Genomic DNA, 8359 nt, shown 5'->3' with positions numbered 1-8359 from the left:
TGTCGGGGAATCCAGTGCTGCGGCTAAATATGAACGGTGGCTCTATTTAACAGCAAAATAAACAAACAAAAATACAACAATAGCAGGTAACAAATGGTAGGCTCCGCAACTCTACACAAAAATCTAAAAATACGCAAAATACTTTAATGGCGTGTAATGGAAAAGCTGTTAAAAGTTATTAAATGTCCTTCAGTTTGGAAGTACGCACTGCATTTAAAAAAAAATATATCCAACATATGAGACGATGTTATTTATTTCCCCTTCTCGGTAGATATATTGTGCTTAAGATAGAACTGGAAAACATAGATTTTAATGAGATCATCTGTAAGGGCATAGCTTGAAGGTTCGAGTTGAGAAAAATATATAAAATTGTTCCGTTTCTGAAGAGATGCTAGTCAGCTTCCGGACTACAGTCCAGGTGCCACTTGAGCAACAGCTGTGGATGTAGAACACAAACACAATATATACAGCAGCGTGTGAGTTGAATTTCCACCTAAAGTAATTTTAAATAATATATATTTTTTAAATCATATTTCAAATCAAAAAGCATTCGTTTAACAATATGAATGTGTTTATTATTGGAGTTATATTGCATCATACTTACAAATGTGTATTCGACACGTGTCAGTTCAAACACATCAAACTGCAATTAGACTAATAAACATACTGTTAAAATTAATACCAATAAAAGCGTATCATTATTATATTCTTTAAGTCCAACATTTTTTTTCGCATCAATGTACCGTCATCATGTGCATGACAGTTCCTATGACATATGAACGTCACGTTATACTCGTTGAACAGTCCGTTTTACACACGACGTTTTGTATCTAGAAAAATTTAAAAAAGACATGTTCAGAGAGAGTGAGGTTGGATGGGGGGGAGTCAAAAAGTGATGCACTCTGTAGAATAAAGATGATTAACGGAAGGAGGTCGATCTGATATATAGTTTCCATTTCGTACAGCTTTTTAATCACGCCGTCTTGAGTCATGCAGTCACCAGACGCTTATTATTCGTTTTCCATCATAAGAGTATGAAATGCATGTGGTCGCTGTACAAAAGAGTCGAGAAGACTGACCTCAAGATAGATGGAAATTCCCTTTATCTGGATCAAGTGACGTTCTGCCTTAATTAGCGTTTAACAAGTTTATAAAGTGGTCTAGATAAAAATAATTACTTGCTGAATGTGCATATTGTAATGATGTCTTAGTAAATCATGAGATTTGTTGGTGTGACCTTTACCTTAGGGCGTTGTCCAAAGTCCAGTTTTTGCGCCGTTTTTTGTTTTTTTTTTGCACTCAGTCACACAAACTCGCACACATACATACAAACATGGTCTCCTGGCGGGGAAGCGAACCTGCGTCGTAAACAAGCGACGGTACCTCTCCGCCACCTGGAGCCCTGCTCCTTTGATTCGTACTTATCCCCACGTTCCCTGCGTGACGTCGCATGATGATCCAAAGTGCGCTCGCAAACAAGATTGATTAGTAAACAAAAAAAAAAGACATGTTACCACTCTGTGGCACATCAGCATCTTAAACGGCCATTACTTCAATTATTATTCATTATTTTTTTTAAACAAAAACGTGCAACGTTCTGCTGTGCAATGTAAATTGCAGTAAGGTGAGCGTGAACTACAATTGGTGCAAATAAAAATATGTCTGTATACCTCTCTGATGTCCAAAAAGTAAGTTGCACGCCTTTTCTTTTTTTCCCCTTTTTTTTTTGGATGAAACACTTAATAAATTAAAGATGTCATCATGTTATTCTTTTACTTACAGTATAGGCTTAATAGACCCCTCTCAAGAGTTTTGAAAAGGGTTTTTATAGTTAGCTAGTCATTGTAAATAAATAATATACCACCTGATTGTTGATACATATTTTTTAATGTTCTGTGACAAATGTTTACACATACAAAAAGGTAAAAAATAAAATAAAATAAAATCTAGCACAGTATTTAAGAAGTAGCACAGAAAGACAGTTTGTCTATTTGTACCCGTTGTGTCTTTTGTTTAGTGTCAACTTTTCAATTGAATGGATGATCTATTTGATTTTATTCTATTTCATTTTACTTTAGTTTATCACCTCCATCAGCAAAGTGCGCTGATGAGGAATGAAAAATAGGCTACTTGCAAAAAATTGGAGCTGGTCGATATTTATACCAACTCAACTAACACTTTTTTTCTTTTTCTTTTTTTACTCTTGCTATTTATTCTGTGCATTTTACAGATTTTTTTTGTCAGACATTCATTTGCCACATATACTCTAAAGTCAGATTTTTATTTTAGAGTGCAGTAATAACTTCACTGCAATTTATACTGGCGCCTGTTCTAATATTTCACACCTCTATGAGAAACCAAATTATAGAAACTGCTCTCAGTACTGTACATTGCAGTGCTCTTCTACGCCAAACAACACCACATCATATGTCATATTTAGCTTCCGTTTAATAATCCCTAAGAGCAATTCTGATAACAAACAAGAACATGGTGGTGGTGGAGGGTCATTATTTTATGACGGAGTAGGCCTATATTTCCTAAATTGCGCAGAAGTATAAGTGCAACACGTCATATTTTGATGTGATGTGAATTGCAGTAAATACATGTGAGGAAAAATAAGCTTCACACGCCATTAATATAAATCAATAATATAAGAGGAAAAGCACATTTGGTAAGCAAAACATTTAGTGTGTGTTTGTGTGTATGTGCGCGCGTGCGTGCGTGCGTGTGTTCCCTATACATGCTCTTTAGTGTAAAGCTTGCGCAATCAGCGGTTTGAAGATTGCATAGTAATTAGCATCTTGGCTGTCAGGGCCTTGTTAACGAGGTTAGAACTAATTAAAACATCTCTTTGTTGGGCTTTGGAGGTGCAAGCCTTTCGGATATGGCTCAGCGACATTCTTCGTTATAGTGTGATTATGTCAGGACACCATGCCGGAGGTCACCCCGGGGTCATTATCAAGGACACAAATGTGGATGATAAAAACATAACTTGATGGCTGGATGGGTAGATTTAGATTTATAAACCAGCAAGTGAAAAACAAAGCAAAAAATTTGAGGAAGAGGAGGAAATTTAATTTAATCTAAAATGCAGGAAGATTAAAACGGCAGAGGTATTGCCTGTTGGCCAGAGGGTGGTAATAAATATAGTCCAATTATGTTACGGTCCATTATACAACTATTGCAAGAGGGAAGTTCATATTGCCAGTGACAGGCTTAAATGATGAACTATGATAAGCCCAGTAGTGCATTCAAAAAACTTTATTATGCATGCAGCATTGCACTTTGAAGTCATATTTGAACAATAACTACAATCAAGAGGCATGATATAGCGTAAACATACATATTAATTGTGTATGTGAAATATGCATAAACATTTCAGCGCGCTCTCGTCTAACAGACATGAGTGGTGAAGTGCAGCTGAGTGGACGCTAGGTAGCAGTGTTGGGTCTGTGATGAGCTCAGGGGAACAAAGAAGGCAGAGAATGAATAAGAGCAGAAGCTTTGTGTATGACGAGACATATTCATAAAAATATAGCTCATATTATTGGGCATTTTTCAATGAGCACCACCCTTCCTTTTTTTGCTAACATTATGAAAGGCAAATGTAGATGTTGTTTATGATTGTTGGAATGGAGCACGATGGTTATGGATGAGATCAATCAACAAGATACAAACCATAAAAAAAATATTTTGGGTTGAATGTTATCGTCATTAGTACACCATTTTGTCAGAATCTCTAATAAATGATGCAAGCCTAAAAAAAATTGACAGAACGTCACTTAGTTTGAGAGTAACAATCTGGGTGTGTAATCGGTTTGTCATATCATGATATTCGCTGAACAATTAAAAAAAAAAGATCAAATAAGCTACTTTACTTTACACAAGTATATTTAATTAGCTAAGAATTGTATTTCATATTTGATTTTGTTTGTATTATTTTTGATTTCGTTTTGTTGTCTGCAGTGCACTTCTTATATTTAAAATAAAAAATGTAATCATCCTTAAAAAAAGAAAAACGAAAAAAGAAAGAAAAAACCTTTGCGCCATATATTAAAGTAGCAAGTATGATATAAATATATTTGTGCGCGTATTTATTTTTGATTTGTTGTCTGTTGTGCGCGTTTCCCGGAGACCGCAGCAGAGCCGAGGCAGCTGTTCCTGCTCCACTCTGCCGGGGAAAAGCAGCTTCCTGCCGGCTGCTGCTGCCCCCCGCGGCCGCCGAAAGTAGCTTGAGCCTCGGCCGAACACTCGACGAAGCATCGGTTATTGTTCACGCCGAGAACAACGTGGAAGAACATGCCGACGTGTTCGTGCGCCTCCGCGCACTAAATGTTCTATTTAATACGACCAGTGTTTGCTCGTTTTTACTTAGGAGACGTCATATTTCCCCTGCAGGTCGCCTGCAGCTTGCAGCATGCCTGACTGCTTCACGTTCTACCCACTGCACCGCCTTTTGTTGCATGCAAAGTTGAATTCAATGTGTAAATATACGCCATTAATGACATTTATGATATTCCAACTGCTGTTTCTTCACACCGTTTCTGTCCACCGATTAAAAGCTCAGCCAGTATGTGCACACACTCTTTAAATTTAATTCAGCTGTAGTAATTAAGTTCTCAGAGTGTGTTTGACTTTTAAGATTAATGTATGTAAGTTAAGATACTATATTTATGAGCACATATTTAAGAAATATAAATTATATAAGTAAATACAAATAAAAACTATATAGGCCTACACTATACATTACACACACAAAATATAATCGTGTGGACTGACCAAAACTGTATTTTTGGGAGGGAAAATTTGGAAATTTGCCTTAGTTGTAATTTACGAGGTTTTGGCCGGACGCTAGCGATATACATTATATATAGCCTATACATATAGGTACATATATACAAATCTACATATAAACATATCTACAGTACATACATACAAATACATACATACACCCATATGTACACACACACACGCACACACACAGACTTTACAGTGAGTGCATGATCAGCAAGCCAAAATATAAACACTTTACAATCAGGCACTGCATCGGAAGGCCCGAGGCTTCCTGGTTTCTTTCGACTAAAGGGAGATTGGGGAGCGAGTTATGAACCCTGGATCAACTTTCACGTGTGTACTCCCAAAGAAGGATGTCCCTTTGTTCCACCAAGGCTGTCCTTCACTCTATGTGAGCAGAAAATTGACGACACATGACCATTCGAACAGCTTTGCCTTCAAGAGGGCACCGAGATCTTGTGACAATTTAGTAGAGGATCATGTGAAAAATTCAGGTCAAAATTAGGTTTGTTTTAGAGTGTTTGTGTGTGTGTGTAGGGATTCAAATAACAAACATATGTTATTTGAGACTAATTACAGTTACTTTCATAGAATTATTGAACATGTTCACAAGAACATGCTCACTTCTTGACATTTCAAATTCTTGAGAAAACAGTACTTTTGTGTCGGTTTCACAGAAATTTAATCAAGTTACTTTGGTATTCAACTCCGTTTTAGGCAGAATTAAATTAAATGGAAAGAATTAAGTCTCTATACCACACGTCTGTTTTATTTTGGGGGTTTTTACAAATTGCAATGCCTTTGCAAAGTTTTATACCAATTGCAGTATGTTTAATTGTGAATAAAATCCTGCAAATTTCCTTACAGGCTCCAAGGAAGTAAACTTAGGTAGTATATTTTATACTCATTACATTATGCTGAATTAATACAAAATTGTCTTGTGAACAGGTTCCAATGAACCAATCCTAGATTTTGTTTTTGCCAGTGTTCAATAAATAATGTATAATGTATACAATGTATAAATCATTGTAAGAAGTCTCAGACCATTTCTACTGTTAATCACAGGTCTGTTACACACATTGTATTTTGTTACTTGCAAGAACACTCTCAAACAGATAAATCAATCCCGTATGTACTTATAGTTGCAATGTGTTTCTTTTGTATGAAATCCTACTAAGCCTATTCTAGCCTATGCTCTTTTTTCCACTGATGATGATGATTCACATTTTGTAAGAAATTCAACTATGTAGGCTTGGATTCCTATATACTCATCATGAATGAAGTGCACTGAATTAGCTTAGCATGTGGTGTAATTACCATTATGCACCTTCAAGTTGACACTTGTAAATCAGTGGAGGACTTTCAGAGGGCTGTACAGTATGTGCAAGTTTCTTTCCTAAATGTTGCGTTAAATGAAGCCTGAGACAAATATGGCCACCGGTGTGGAACAAACACAAAAGAAATGGAGAGAAGTGTCAATCTTCACCTGACTGGGAGCCTATTAAAGGGTGAGAGAAGAGACACAAATGTGCGTGAGCGCGAGCGAGGAAGGTAACGAGGGCGTGTGTGAGGCGGCGTACATCCTATTCACTGTCGTGATTAGCGGCCATTATCAGGACTGCTCGGCCATCACGCTGGATTATTCTGCAGTGAATCGACATGCTGCCGCTTGACCGATGAGTGTTTTTCCTGTGCGCTGGAACAAACAGCAAGTCTGATTTAATTTCCGAGCTTTTCCGTCATGCCGTCCATTGATTGGCTGCTGTGCTTTCAACTAGAACCTCTCCTTTGTCAAGACCACCCTGCTTCATTTCTAGTCCGCTTTACTCCTTTGTTGCACTGTGCAGTGATGCAGTCGAAGGGGAACGTCTTGTATATGACATGTATGTCCATGTGTATGGATAGTATATGCGTGTGTAAGTGTGTAAGGCTCGCGGCACGGCAGCAAGCTGCAGTCTGATCCATACTAATGTTCATTGATAGGAAAATCAATGGCACATTGATCTCTTCTAGCAAGGGGGGAAGTGCGAATACGACAGTGAAGACATGAAGAATGAGGAAGGAAAGGATTAGGCAGCTGCGTAAAAAAAGAACAAAAACAAATGTCTAAACAAATCCTGCAGGTTTCTCTGTTTGTCCGAGAGAAGATCCAAACTGAAGTGCGCAAGTGCAAGGGTGACCTAACTATTCTCATCAAATGGAACCTTGGAAGAGAGAAAAAAGGAGGAGTGGAAGAGGAAAATCAATTTTCCCAGAGAGATGCAGGTTTGTCTAATGGAGGTTTGAAAGGGGAAGAGGAGGAGGAGGAAGACATATTTTCCTCTGATTACCTCCTGTAGCCTCCTTGGCCAGCCTTCAAAGCTAGCATGGCTACGATGGACTCGCTCGTCTGACCTTTCTTGGAGGAGCTGTGGAGGTTTTTCCCACTCACCACCAATCAGACACAGCGATGCTTCGAAAAGTCTTACATGATTGTGACTAAATGTCGAACGGGGGGGGGGGGGGGGAGCTTTTGGAGGTACAACTTGCTGCTATCTCCTAAAACAGCTAACACTTTCCATTTGGCAAAGATGAATCATTTAAGAGGCATGAAGAAAAAAAATGTCATTACAGCAAATAGTTGCTGTTACATCAGACAATGTTCAATTTCCTGAATCATGCTTGACCATTCATCGGATATTAAAGTGGACATTACGCATCATGCTGAAAAAAACGTGTTTCATCATGTTCATGTGTGTGCTTAACAAAAATTATCGATTGCCAGTCTGCCAACAATTAACTGAACTTCTATTACTGTAGATAGCAGAAAATACAGTAAAACTGCTTATCCACCTGTTGCCATTCATATAACAGAATAAGTCACTGCTTCTTGCGAGAATAACATCTCTGTATTCAAATAAACAGGCCCGCATCTCACTCTAAGCACACTTGTGAGTACATTGAGATGAGATTATCATTATTTCAGGTTTCGCACTTCCGTGAAATTTTTCTCATAAAACACGCTCTCGAAAAGGTTGGTAAACACTGATCTAATCATTCCTTTCGTAAACAAAAGGTCAAGTTAATTAAGTTTTATATGAGGCACATTGAATGACATGTTTCGTAACTCAAATCCAAGAGGACTAGTTATTGTTATTATTATTGTTATTATTGCAGTTAACTGCCTGGTGACTACTTGCTGACTGGTGTGGGGGGGGGGCACACCTGGCCCATAACGCTCACCAACTGCATCCTTACCACATTAAGATGATGTACATCAACATGTTGTATCATAATAATTGCAGGAAAACATGTTTTTAAATGTAATTAGATTGAGCAAAGGATTCTCTTATTATTATTCCCTCTCCCCTTTTGTGTTCTCCTTCTCTCTCTCCTCTCTTTCTGGGCCTAGGAGGTGAAAGTGGCTTCCATGGTAACGGCACACTCTGTTTATGCCACCACCTCTCACTTCATCACAAGCTGTCGATGGCTGTGATTTGCATGCGCGGACCCTCCCACCCTCTACTGGTGCCACAGGCCCCCACGTATACAGGTATTTTGTGTTAGACACAAACAATTAGGATAA

The sequence above is a fragment of the Vanacampus margaritifer genome, chromosome 20, assembly GCF_051991255.1.
Source record: "Vanacampus margaritifer isolate UIUO_Vmar chromosome 20, RoL_Vmar_1.0, whole genome shotgun sequence".
NCBI classification, from domain to species: Eukaryota; Metazoa; Chordata; class Actinopteri; order Syngnathiformes; family Syngnathidae; genus Vanacampus; species Vanacampus margaritifer.
This window is presented reverse-complemented; position numbering follows the sequence as displayed.